The sequence below is a fragment of the Canis lupus genome, chromosome 26 (assembly GCF_011100685.1).
Source record: "Canis lupus familiaris isolate Mischka breed German Shepherd chromosome 26, alternate assembly UU_Cfam_GSD_1.0, whole genome shotgun sequence".
Lineage (NCBI taxonomy): Eukaryota > Metazoa > Chordata > Mammalia > Carnivora > Canidae > Canis > Canis lupus.
In genome coordinates this window covers 37,287,839-37,301,875 of record NC_049247.1, presented here as the reverse complement: position 1 = coordinate 37,301,875, position 14,037 = coordinate 37,287,839, and the positions used below count along the sequence as shown (strand labels likewise).

Sequence of the window (14,037 nt, the reverse complement as noted above, 5' to 3'; positions counted from 1 at the left end):
GAACTTGAAGCCGCTGGATCCCAGGACCCCAAGGTCATGACCTGAGTCAAAGGCAGATGTTTCACCCACTGAGCCCCCGGGCGCCCCTTGTATGCCCTGGAAGTCAACTTCACTATAATCTTCTGCTCAGAGGATGTGTCCGGTTTGAACGAATTCCTTAATTGTCACTTACCATGACTTCCTAAGCAGGACCCTATCCTTAAAACATTGTATCACTCTATGGCATATTCCAAACTAGAAAAAAAAAAGAAGAAAAAAAAAGGAAAAATAATTTAAGGGCAGCCCAGGTGGCTCAGCGGTTTAGCACCACCTTCAGCCCAGGGCCTGATCCTGGAGACCCAGGATTGAGTCCCGCATCGGGCTCCCTTCGTGGAGCCTGCTTCTCCCTCTGCTTGTGTCTCTGCCTCTCTCTCTCTCTCTCTCTCAATAAATAAATAAAATCTTAAAAAAAAAAAAAGAATAGCTTTGGTCGACATGAGCTGACGACAGCTAAGAGCTGCAGGAGCTAGGGGAAAGAGCAGACTCCCTGCCTGGCTTTACATTAGAGTCACCTGTCCTGGGCAGCATCCTCGACCCACCCCCACAGAGGGATTCAGAGTGACCTGGTCCGGGCTGGGGCCCCGGGAGATGGTTATGGTGTCAGCCTCCAAAGTGAAGCTCTAGTCTCTACATGTTGAGTGTCGAAACAGTGGACAGTGACTGAATTTGCCCCACCTGTCACATAGACGGGCTAGACACCATGTAAAGGACGTTGTATTAAAGAGAAGAAAAGGCCTGTAAAAGGTAGACACGAGATGATAGGACAAAAGGGAGGATGATTCCATTTTTTCTCTAATAATTATTTACATTTTCAGCATTCCTATTGAGCAAGTCTTTTCTTAATTGCTAGGGGCTAGAAATACCATAAAAAAATAATCGCATTCTGACTAGAGTCTGGCTCAAGTGAGTTGTTTTCAACTCTGTTTCCATGAGGACCGACCAATAAGCAGTTTATATTCCTACTGTGACTTGCTGGCCCCGCCGAGGGGGAGCAGGCGCGAGAGGAAGGAAGGGCGGTGGGCAGTGAGGAAGGCCAGCCTGGAGGAGAGACGGGCCCAGGCGTGGGGCGCAGTCGGCTCACGTCGCCGGCGAAGCACCTCCCCGGGTCTGGGAATTATGACTGCGGAAGCCCTTAAAGCCTCTGTATCGGAACAGCCTCCTCATGAAGTCTGATCTTGACCTTTATCGTGTGTTGTGTTAACGTCTACTCTCACTTGTTGCTCCTCTTGAGATCCTACCCTCACCTCCCACCCCTTGTTCCGTTACTCAACTTAACCTGAGCTCACAGCGTAGAATGCAAGAGGCTCCGCACACGCCACTGGCTCAGTCTCCCTCATGTGTCCCTTCCACTATCCTCCTGCCCCAACACCTTCATCGGCCTCATCAGTCACTACAAGGAACAGTCCATTTCCCTAGGCTGATATTCCATCCTGCCGTGAGCTGGCCTGGCCTCTACTCGCCTGGTCACGGTCCCTGCAAGTGTAGAGTATTTATTCCAGGTTTCTCCCAGACACACCAGTTACTTTGGAGACTCTTTGATCTTCTTTCCCATTTGTCATGTGCCCAGTTCCCATACTTCCTTCCAGGCTCCCTGGGTGAGATAAACTCAAGCTGCTTCCTCCGGGTGTGTGGAGAGTTATGGGTCTCTGAACGCCCATGCAAGCGCACGTGGACACGAATATGTAGCTACATACGGGTGTGAATCAACTCCAGGTGGCCAGTGTTGGTAGCATGAGATCACCCGGGAGACTGCTCCACACACCCCTTTCCCTCTGTAACTGGCTCTGACCCCACCAACTCCTTTACGAATCCTTCAGCCTCAGGTCAGCTCAGATACGACTATCAGAAACCCTGAAAGCCCTTTTACGTGACCTATTGTTGGTAACGCAGAAGATTGAGAGATGAACAAGAGTTTTAATCCAAAAATGATATGGGGAAACTTTAATAGCAGGTGGAAACTGCATGTGTTGGGTGAGGGGATAGGTGGTGGGGGAGAAATGCAGAGCTTTAGGGACTCTACGTTCCATTAAGGTTCCGTGATGATGGCTAATTTTATGTGTCAACTGGACAGGGCCACAGGACGCCTGGAATTTTGGCCTAATATTAATCTGGGTGTGTCTGTAAAGGTCTTTCTGGATGAGGTTAACTCTAAATATAGACTGAGTAGGGCAGATCGTTGTCCCCAAACGTTGGTGGGTCTCATCCAATCAGTTGAAGACTGGAGTAGAACAAAAAGGTCAAGTGAGGGAGAACTCTGTCTTCCTGGGAACGTCAATCTTTTCTGGACTTGAACTGAAACATTGACTGTTGAATCTCATGCCTGCTGCCCCTCAGACTGGAAGCATATGTCACCTGGCCTGGGTCTCCCACTCACTAGCTTCAGGGTTTGGGGCTTCTCGGCCTCTGTAATCACGTGGGGCAACCCCTTACAATACATCCCTTTAGACAGATATATTTGAGAGGTGCTGGTGGCTAGTACTGGCGCCTTGCAGACACTAGAACAGGGACAACAGCAAAAGCATTTCTGTATATGTACTGATGGGAATCCTAGTACCGTTTTTCCGGACAACCCTGTTGAGTACGTATATGTACATGGTTTCGGTGCTGTCACGTTCCCTGTAACTGGAAGGTCAGGCTACAGATGGCTGTTGTGTTCTCTTCACTTAGTAATGCTACCCAACTCTTCCCACCAGGCCCCACTCTCTTAAAGATCTCCGGGAAAGAGAATTGGCCGAGGTTGGAAATTCTAGAATGGCATAGCTTGAGAAGAACGGAATGCCTTTGCACGTATGTTTAATTTCTAAGTTGACCTATAAATTGGGAGCGTGTTAGTCACAGCATGCGACGTAGATGGTTTTCAGCCTAAAAGCAGATGTTTATTCAATAGCTCTGGGACCAATTATCTGTGTGGCAGGTTACAGGGGCCTGATGAGCTGTGAGTGCTGTATTTCATTCATTCTTGGATTCATGTTGTGATGTCTCTCTCTTTTTTTTCCTAGTGGAGACTATCCTTTTGAACCTAATTGCTGCATCTGGTTTCCTCAGACCAATTTGGGAAAATTAGGTTGAACACTCAGTTCTCACCAAGACTGCCAACCACTGATTAATAAAATATGTTTGATCCTTGAGTGGAGCTTAACAAAAATCCAACTATCTGAAGCTCTATATCGTAGTAGCCCTGAGGCATTCGACACGGAATGAAAGACAGCACTGTGCTCCCTTTCAATAAAGCAGATGATGGAAGTTCTAATTTTATGCTAATTTACATGCCTTGGCATAAATTGTCCTCCGTAAGTCATTCCTCCTCATTTCTAGTCAGCCACTGACTTCCCACGGCCATTAATTATCACGTATGCAACCATCATTTCACACCTGGATTTTTGTCTTACGTTGACCTCTAGCCTTTTTTCAAACTCTAACGTCCTCTGTGTGAGGCTCGTTAATTTTCTCAACCGTTTCCTTATGCTACTTTTCTATTAAAAGACTTTCCGTGGCCCCATATTGTACGACTCGGTCAACCAATGTCATCCCCTATCGAACACACCCAGCTTTATATTAATTTCCAGCAGATAGCTTCTCTCTACCCAGACCTTTCCAGAGGCCTAGGAGTCAGGAGAAGAAGGGAGGTGGGGAGTCTGGGGGTACAGAGGTAGAAGTGCAAACAGCGTGGATGGGGAGGTGGAGTATGGTTGGACGGCCAAATGCAAGCGGAGCTGAGGGGGTCGGGAGCGAGAGCGACAACAGGTAAGGCTAGTGAGGCAGGTGAATGACGTCAATCCTGGCATGATAGGGTGTTCCTGCTTTATTGTGAAGTCGGCACGGAAGAGCTCTAACAGGTCCCTGTGCCCTTCAGGAAGGCAACTCCAGGAGTGTGGCTAAGAATGTATTAGAGGCAGAAGGACTAGCTTAGGGACAGGTGGGGACATGTAGAGAGGCAGGGCCATCACCTCCCCAAGGACAGGCACTCATGTTTTCAGCTCTAGCCCCTCCACTGCCTCTGAGTAGACACTTCATCACGCGTATTTGCTGGGCTGAATGGAGATTTCATACGGCCTCTCTGCCTACTCCAGAGTTCTGTTGTCTCCATCCTAATTTTGTAGTTCCACCACATAATAACAAAATACACAGACTTTTGCCCTTTGGTGTCCATTCTGGATTCCCAAGCTGGGAGGGTGGCCGGACAGGCACACAGGTTCCAGTGTTAGAGGTCTGCCCTTAAGAACCTTGTAAACTTGTGCCAAGCTGTTTAGCCAGATCCCAGCGTCTTCATCTCGAAGTTGGGGAGCGTGATGCCTGCCTCACAGTATTGCCAGAGTGATGCAAAAAGATAGGACAAGTGCATGGCACGGGGTGGAGTACACGGCCCCCGACGATGTTCTTCTGGGCCTCTTCCACCTCCTGTCCTGCTCTCCCCAGTTAGGAGGCTCTGTTATTCAACAAGCAATAGTGGGAATCTGTTCTGTGCATAGCAAGGTGTTAGGTCTGCGCATTGAAAAGGAAATGGGGTAACTGTCTTGCCTTTCAGGAACCCCAATGTAGCAGTGTAAAATACTCATTTTCCAGCAAAGTGAGAGACTTTAGAGGAGGGAGAGAGATCGAATATCCTAAGACTGCAATGGGAACCCTGGGAAATGGGTCCCTTAAAGTTGGGGACAAAAGTGCAATACATCTTTGTATCCAACACAACGTCTAGAATAACGTTGAACTCAAGCACAGGATCCATCAAGCAGTCCCACTGGACAGATCAACACAGTAATCCCAGGAGATCCCCTTCCTGCCCTTCTGTCCAGCACACCCTCCCCCAAAGGAAATGGTGATCCCGAACCCCTTCCTCCTCAGTCCTGATGCTCCGCTTAGCTCCTCCCCCGTAATTTTCTCTTCAGGGGTCTGTTGCCCGCCCTGTGCAGGGGATTGATTTGGGGACCGGTTGTATTACCGCCTGGCTGCACTTTTGTCCTGCCAATAGCCCTGCTATCTTCTATCTGCACCTTTGCAAGTGACTGTGAGTCCTGAGGGGTCTTCTTTGTACCCGGGAAAATAACAGGGGCCCGAGAGGCTGGCACTCCCGTGTGAAGACCCGGATTTCCATTCTGCTTCCTTGCTGATGACCCAGGTTCCTTCAAATCATTTTACACTGCCTGAATTAGGAGCCCCTGCCTGTCTCTGTGTCGGAAAAACTGCAACGGTGTCAGGGAGAAACTGTTCCTAATTTGCTCCACAGGCCAGCCTTGGGGACGGTTCTCAGCCACCTGACCTCTCATTTTCTACGCCTTGACCTCATAGGCTCTCTGTCTCCAGCCATATCCTAACAGGAAAGCAACAAAGGAACGAGATGACGAGAAGGTATCAGCTAAGGTTCGCGCACTCTTGCTACTGTTCTAAGCACTTTGCGTGTAATTTCTGATCCACAAAATAACTTTGACTTTACAGAAGAGGAAACAGGCACAGAGCAGTTAAATAATCTGCTGAGGATCACACAGCTAGGAAGTGCTGGGGCCGGGATTCAAGCCCAGCCATGCGGGGTCTGGGGCCTCCCTGCCACACGCCATGCTGTGAATCCATCCTTTAGGCCGCCGTGCTTTAGGAGATCCTTGGGATTCGTGAGAGACTAAGTTCTTATTATAGGAAGCACTTGACTTTATGGCTTGCTTTGAAAGGCAAGTGAAAACAAGGGTCTCTAGACATTATGGGTTTTTCTCCTGTCTTAAAATACCCTAAGGGGCCATGTGATAGCATCTTGGGCGGTTCCAGTTCTGGTCCGGGCACCTGGGTTAGGTGTCTGTTCTGTAGTGAGGGAGAGACTTGGAGGGATCTGGGAAGCGTGATGCCCTAATGTCCTTAATAATTGTTCAAAATCAATAAGTGAATTCTCCCTCAAAGATCAAACAAATAGCTGTCATTTGAACATGAAGACTCCTAACTCTGGGAAACGAACTAGGGGTGGTGGAAGGGGAGGAGGGGGGGGTGGGGGTGAATGGGTGAAGGGCACTGAGGGGGGCACTTGACGGGATGAGCACTGGGTGTTATTCTGTATGTTGGCAAATTGAACACCAATAAAAAATAAATTTATTATTAAAAAAAAACAAATAGGGATCCCTGGGTGGCGCAGCGGTTTGGCGCCTGCCTTTGGCCCAGGGCGTGATCCTGGAGACCCGGGATCGAATCCCACATCGGGCTTCTGGTGCATGGAGCCTGCTTCTCCCTCTGCCTGTGTCTCTGCCTCTCTCTCTTTCTCTCTCTGTGACTATCATAAATACATAAAAATTAAAAAAAAAAACAAAAAACCAAATAGCTGTCATTCAAATACCTAACCCTTCCCCTGCTTCCCTATGACACCCCCGTTGTTGGCTGTGCCTCTTCTCCATCTTCTCTTCCCTACCATCGCAATTCCCTTGTCCTACACGCCATTCTTGGAAGGCTTTGCCAGGCTAGTTAACGTGCTAAGGGATTCTAGGCTAGTGTGTTCTTGAATGTTAACACCTCCGAGTGTCCCTATCACTCACACCCTGTATCCCAACTAGCTCATATTTTAACGAGGAACTTCTGGAAACATCCTCTTATTATCCTAAATGAATAATCCCACTGAGGCTGGTGGAGCTGCTATTTGGGAACAGCTGGGTCTCAATTTAAAGCTCCAAACGAGGGCAGTTTAAATATGGGGCTCCCTTAGCATTCATAGACCTGGCAGCCCAATTACTCTTTCCCGGGGGAGAGGGGTGTGTCCTCCGAGTGGGAGGGGCTGTGTCTGCAGACACTAGTCGGGTTTGGGTGCAAGGAAGCCAAGTCACTCAGGACCATTGCTCTGTGATTTTGGAGACGCCCCTGTGGCTGTGGTCCCCGGGCCTGGACATTCCTTCTGTGATCTGCACCTGGCACTCTCTCAAAGTCATGAAACGGGTCTCCTTCAACTGTGTTTCTGGCTGTGCCAGGAGGCATGCATCCGGGCAAAGCGCGGCGGGTGGGACTCCTCCTTCTGGGACAGAAGGGACCGTGGCCCCTAACCACAGGGGCCCTGCTGGCCTGGCACCCAGGATCTGTGCGGGGACTCAGGCTGAATTAGATGTGCTGTGCCCTGGGGGTGGTACCAGGGACAGGGCCTACCCGAGGGCTGGGGTCTGCACTGGGGTTCTTACCCTAACAACAACAACAACAACAACAACAACAACAACAAAATGTCTTTGGTCCTTGGGAAACTCATTTAGCTTTTGTGTGTTCCATAAAGGGCCTCAAGATTGAGTTTCCAGGTCTAAGGCTCAGAGCTCAGACTGTTGGACCTCAGGCCCTCTCCACCACTCTTTAGCCGTGTGATCCTGGGCAGGTGTCTGCACGTTCCTAAGACTTGACCCCTTTATTGGAAAAATGGCATAGCAATAGCACCTGTTCCAGAGAATTCCACAGGGTTGAATGAATCTACGTGCCCAGCACATGGCAGGAGCTCCGTCAGGACGGAGGAGCTATCACACGTACCACTGTCATCATCATCATCATCCTAGGTGCCGGTTCTGCTCGGTTGGCAGTAAGTGCCTGCATCATGGGGCGCTGCTGGGGATCTTCAGGAGACAGGATTCCTGACACGGTCCTGTCCACGGGCCAACACAGACTTCCGCTGCACGCATCAGTGTCTGATCTCTGACTTCCATGCAAAGTAACCAGAGGTGTTAGGGTTTTTTTTTTTTTTTTTTTTTTCAAAGATTGTATTTATTTATTTGAGAGAGAGAGCAGGAGGAGGAAAAGAGGAAAAGGGACAAGCAGACTGAACACAGACTCAGCACCCTGAGAACAGAACTGGACTCGGGCTTGATTTCACAACCCCAAGATCAAGACCCAAGTTGAAACCAAGACTTGGAAACTTAGCTGATTGAGCCACCCAGCCACCCACCCCATCATTACTTTTTTTTTTTTTTCATTTATTTTTTTTTTATTGGTGTTCAATTTACTAACATACAGAATAACACCCAGTGCCCGTCACCCATTCACTCCCACCCCCCGCCCTCCTCCCCTTCTACCACCCCTAGTTCGTTTCCCAGAGTTAGCAGTCTTTACGTTCTGTCTCCCTTTCTGATATTTCCCACACATTTCTTCTCCCTTCCCTTATTAGGGTTTAAACAAATCTGAGAAGCCAATTTACGTCATGCAAGAGGCCCCAGCGGGAAAGCACTCAGCACAATCCTGGAGAGAAGAACACTGAAGGTGAGCTGAGAAGAGGGAGAAGCAGCGGCCCTGATACACAGAACCCTGCAGGTGCCTGGCCGGTGTTCCTGGACGCGGGGCAGCGTCCTTCCCCTCACTTCTTTGCATGCAACGCTTGAAATCTCTAGGGTTGTTTCCTTCAGGGACACAGAGGGGACTAGTGTTCCTCCCACCTTCCCTGGGGATTCTCAGCCTCTCTTCCCAGTTTCATCGAACCTCTTAGATAACTCATCACTGGGTTCATTATGTCCACACAGTAGGGGAAGCCTCCCTACATAATCCACCCTCTGCTACGGGAGCCCAGCTAGGCTAAACTCTGGGTGAGCATCTTGCCCCTAACCAGCTTGGCACAACTGGAATGAGGTGTCGTGACTGAACTACCTTGAAGAGAATATACATGCTGAGTTGACTATGAAGAACTTTGGCATTGAAGAGGTCTGGGGGCACCTGGGTGGCCCTGTCTGTTAAGCTTCTGACTCTTGATTTTGGCTCAGGTCATGATGTCAAGGGGGTGAGACCGAGCCCTGCATGGGCCCCATGCTCAGCTTGGAGTCGGCTTCAGGGTCTTCCTCTGCCCCCTTCCACTCATGCTCTCTCTCTCACTCTCTCGTAAATAAATAAATCTCTTTTAAAAAAAAGTATAAATGTGGGTCGCCTGGGTGGCTCAGTTGGTGAAGCATCTGTCTTCGGCTCAGGTCATGATCCCAGGCTCCTGGGATGGAGCCCCACATAGGGCTGGCTCCCTGCTCAGCGTGGAACCTGCTTTTCCCTCTCCTCCCCACTTGTGCTGTCTCTCACTATCTCTGTCTTTCTCAAGTAAATAAAATCTTTAGAAAAAAAGTAAAAATATTTTTGTAAAAGTAAATATGCTTTGTAAACGAGAATATTCTGTAGCAATAAGGTATTAGCAGTAGCCAATTCCGCTGTGTTAAGCGTTGTGCTCTTTGCATCAGTTGGGCGTCCCACAACGATGATCATTGTAGCTGCTAGAAGAAGAGGAGACATTACTACATCGCTGAAGGTGGAACCTTGTAGAATTGCAAACCAGTTCTCTCACTTAGTTCTTCCTTCTGGCCACGCTGTCATGTGCTAATTCTCGTAGCCATACTGTTGCTGGGGGGGCAGGACACTGTGCATAATCTTGCAGAGGGAGCGGGTTATCCTAGTCCTCATCATGGCCTTCCTCTTACTATTATTACCAGGGATGGAGCCCTCGTGGAATAAACAAACCTGGAACTATCTTCCACATGATCGTCAATACCTGCATATGCAAAATTCCACATATGTATCCATTGAAGGCAAAATAAATAAATAAATAAAAAGCTGAGTTTGCATATCTTTAAAAAAATCAAAATAAGGAGCTCAAGGCACCAGCACATTTAGGCAAGGGCAGCCATTCTTATAAAAGGAAATATTTAAAATTTTGGTCTGGATGAATCAAAAAGACTCAACACAAAACCCGAATTTATTAAATTAAAAACTCTAAGTAGTCCCTAAGACTGAGATTTTCACTGGATGAAGTTCCATGGACTAAAATGATAGATTAGCTCTCCTGATCCAATCGGCAGGAAACACTTGCTAGCAGCTGCCTGGATCCTACACTATCAGGCCGAGGAGCAGATGGGATTTAAATTTCTCATAGGTAATGTCACCGCAGTGATGTTTCCTCTCTTCCAGATGCTTCCCTGGGGGTGGGGGGAGGTGTTGGGACCACTGGAACTGCACTTTAGAGGATCCTGGTTACTGTTTCCATGAATAAGATCAAATGGTGTTTATCCTCCATCGATCAATACCGTCTTGTTTGAACTGATTGAGTCATTTAGAGACACATAAGGTAATGACAACAGTTGTGCAACAGTACCCAGCGTGCCACCCCGCTTGCTCGGGGATGACAGTGTTTTAAAAGACAGTTACTGAAACAGATTAGTAACGTCGCCTGGCTCTGTGACGAAATGAACGCACCCCACTGCAGGCCACCCCGCGGGTTTGAAGGACGGGGCGTTGGGTTTTTCACCAAGAGTTTCCTAGAGCACCGTTCTCTAAAATCAAAGTATACTGTGTTTTGTTGGGGCCGCTGCTGTCTCGTTAGAATAAAAGAAAAGTGAGAGTTTTTTTTTTTTTTAATTGTCTTTCCTGGATAAATGGTCACTCTTGGTGACCAATCAGGACTTTATAATTTGTGTGTGGTTTTTGATTTAAAGCGTCTCAGCGTGGTTTTGGCAAAGAGCAGCTAGTGGGTAAGTTTGGGAAAAGGTCTCCGGAAACTTTTCTGGAGATTGTTACAGGTGGAGAAGTGGGAAGGGGGAGCGAGCTCTGCTGGACTCCTAGCAGGTGCCAGGGATGGTGCTTGAGCCGTTTTGCTAGGTCATCTCACTGGATCGTCACGAAACCCTGCAGGCCACCCTGCCACCCTTGAGGAACTGAGAGTCAGGGAAGTTAAGTAGCGCACCCGGGCCACACAGCGCGGAGTCCGGGAGGGGGCCTTGCAGCCGGGCTCGGTCAGAGAGTCTGGGGTTCCTTCTCTAAGTGCTTTGGAAGCCGCCAACACAGGCGTGGTCCTGTTTGGTGGAAGGGGGCTAGGCCATCGGGTCCCTCCGACATCTTCAACTGGGCTGATTTCAGGTGGTTCTGGTTTTATGGAGCCTGGATGAGAACCCCAACAGTGATTTGTTCTTTCCTAATCTGTGCTCTGAGGGATGCCATTTCTGAGACATGTTAATAGATGTCCCTGAGGGATGTTCGGTTGTAAAGGAAGCTTAGGGAACAACACGTCTCACACTCAGAGATGCTCACAAGAAGTACATACACGGACGCACACAGGACATCCCGGGCCCTGCGAGTACGACTACAATGGTTTCACGCTTGGGCTCTGGGGTGGGACCACTTGGCTGAGGAACCTGGCTCTTCGTTTCCCAACTGGGTGATGAGGAGCCTCTTAGGCAACTAATCCCTGCTCCATTTTCTCATTAGTAAAACGTTACACTAGTATCTACCCTATGCGGCGCGTCTAAGAAGAATACAGATGGACGCATGGACGGTGCTCCGGAGGGCACTTGGCCATTTAATGCACAATAAACGTCTGTCATTTTAAAGGATGACTCCAAACATCCACGTAGTAATAGGTCCTGCTCTACAGCATCTGACTTCCTTCCCTCAACCTGCCAATAGGGTCACTTTTGGGGGCCCACACGTATTAACGTCCACTGAATACAGTGTGGGGAATGTTGTATTTGAAACGACACAAAACAACTTGGTCTTAACCCAGTTAAAAATAATAACTCGATATTCGGGGTTTTCCTCTCCATCATGTCGCTTCGTATTTGCCCACAAGGTTTTTTTTTTTTTTTCTTTTCCTTTCTTTTTGCCAATTCTCTTTCCCCTTCCCTTATGCTGGATAAACAATAAATTGGAACAGAAAAGTGTGAGAATCATCTCAAGTGGACAGTATCAATATAATCCTGGAAAATATGGCCTGGAAATATGAACCAGTAAGTCATTTGTCTATTATTCTGTATTTAGCAGAGGAAGGCCTTGGCACGTCAACAAGCGAGTGCTCTTATTCCAGTAAGCCCTGGTAGCTCCAGACCGATGCTCCCACTGTAATCCCTCGGCACAGATAACGATGGACGCTTCGGACCAGACCAATACACCTTTGAAGCTTCTAAATTATGACAAAACCCTCATCCTGCACAGGGCACAAATAATGCTGTGTTCCTCACCTTCTTGAAGTCATGCTATACACCTCCGAGAAGTCCTACCGTAGGGACACTTATCTCGGAGCCCAGTCTCCTTGGAATTCATTTGAATACTCATAGAACGAAAGTATTTCAACCAGAGTTTATGAGATTTCTGGTAGGAAGGGATATTCCTGGTAAGCGCTCTGACACCTTTCTTAAGACACAATCGTATCATATTTTGGTTATGAATCGTCTTTCTGGAGTGAACAAAATGACCATGTGACAATATACCCACTGTGGCACCGTTGCCCAAACCATCCCAAGAAAAAGATCTAATGATTAGCTAGCCCCAAGGTTGAGATTTAACACAGTCAAAGCCAGTCATTTTCCACGTCTGTTTTTGTCCTTCCTTCCTTCCTTCCTTCCTTCCTTCCTTCCTTCCTTCCTTCCTTCCTTCCTTCCTTCCTTCTTTCTTTCTTTCTTTCTCTTTATTTTATAATTGTTTTTTATTGGAGTTCAATTTGCCAACATATAGCATAACACCCAGTGCTCATCCCATCAAGTGCCCCCCTCAATGCCTGTCACCCAGTCACCCCCACCCGCCCACCTCCCTTTATCTTTCTTATTGGTTATTTTTATTTCTTTTGTCTTCTTTCGCTTTATCTTAGTTCTTCTTCGTGGGATTCTTGACTTACATTAAGGCGGCATCCTCATCACTTCCTTCTTCTTTTCTTTCTTTCTTTTTCTTTCTTTCTCTCTCTCTCTCTCTCTCTCTCTCTCGTAAAGCGAACAGCTTAAGGCATTTCTCTGGTGAGTAGGATCTTGGCAAAAGAAATAGCAAGAATTCGCCAGGGTGATTTTGCATGGGGGCCTTTTCTGTGGGGTTTTGTGTTTCAGATTTTGGTTTTGGGTGGTTGCGAAGGACAAAGGAGCTGGAAGGAGAAAGTTGGATCTACGAAATCCCAAGTAATGCTAGCAGTTATGACCTATACGGAGAAATCAGAATATGCCAGTGATGTTCACGCTATTCCTCTTGTAAGTACAATTTTTTATGTTCCCAGAGGTCTTAGGACTAGGACACAGTCAACCACCACTCCCCCAGCTGGCTGGCCACGGCTAAATAAACTTCTCAGCAGCATTGGCCCTGCTCTTGAACCCAAGACGGCAAATCTACTTGTCAGCCCCAGACACGGATTGAACCAAGTAGCAGAAGACGGCTGCCGTTGCATTCTGAGGGTGTATGATTATTCCAATATATTCTTTTGTTTTCAGATTGCTCCCTTAGTATAAAAACAGCCAGAAAGCGCCCTGTGTCAGGCTCTATGGTGTACAGAGCTGTTCTCACCGCATTCCCACTGAGCCGCACTGCACAGTTTCACAGAGTTGAAGCAAGAAAAAGCAAAACACATGGACCGTACCTGAGTGATTTCAGAGATCCCCACCCGGAAAAGGGTTCCTTGATTATGGCGAGTTCAACGTGTCACTCCGGTTATGCTCTAATCAACATATCAAACTCCAAAGGTTCAGTGGCTTTAGGTTTGGTTTACAATTCCTGGGAGTTAAACTTTAACTCACCCTGTCCCTTGCGTCCATACAGCCCTTTGACCAGATAATTGGGTCACTACAGCTCCGCAGAATCTACATAACTGCCAGGGGTGTCTGTTTACAACATTAAAATATGTTTTGCATTAAAACCTGTGGATGAGAATATTATTTTGAAGCTCTTTTTGCGAATTCCATATTTAAAAAGTAGAACTTACTGCAGCCTGGGTAACTATGCTTTTATTTATGTTAGCTCCCTTGTTTTCTGTGCCGTCAAAAGGATATTGAGTCTAAGGTAAATTTGGGAGAGTCTCTCTATCCTCCCCTTTTTTAATGCTTTTTATATTATTGTATTGCAGGGAGCGAAGTGTGGAGTTTCAGGTCAGGTATTCAGATAGATGCTGGCTTACAAAAAATAAAATACACAAAGCATTTATATAACCGAGTAAATAGGGTCAGATCAGGGTGGGGAATCAGGCTTCTTTTCATGCAAGCTACTCATTCGGATTTCAAGAGTGTGTCCTTCCTGCGAGGGCATCACCGTCAGCTGTGGACTGGCTAATATGAGATCCGCAGCTAGTGTTCAAGG

At 47.7% G+C, this 14,037-nt stretch overlaps 1 protein-coding gene and 1 long non-coding RNA gene across 3 annotated transcripts in view; one reads left to right on the top strand and one right to left on the bottom strand.

Annotated features, from left to right (window-relative positions):
* The window catches only part of A1CF (APOBEC1 complementation factor), an 82,742-nt gene extending 69,286 nt beyond the window's left edge, over positions 1–13,456 (bottom strand). For both annotated transcript variants that reach the window (XM_038576032.1, XM_038576033.1), the window contains exon 1: positions 13,325–13,456. The gene's annotated coding sequence lies outside the window, so the exon portion shown is untranslated. The remainder of the gene's footprint in view (positions 1–13,324) is intronic.
* On the top strand, positions 12,648–13,614 carry LOC119866252. The gene is made up of 3 exons (XR_005379541.1): positions 12,648–12,716; positions 12,804–12,941; positions 13,179–13,614. It is a non-coding gene; the product is annotated as an uncharacterized LOC119866252 (long non-coding RNA).
* Positions 13,615–14,037: the final 423 nt, after the last annotated feature.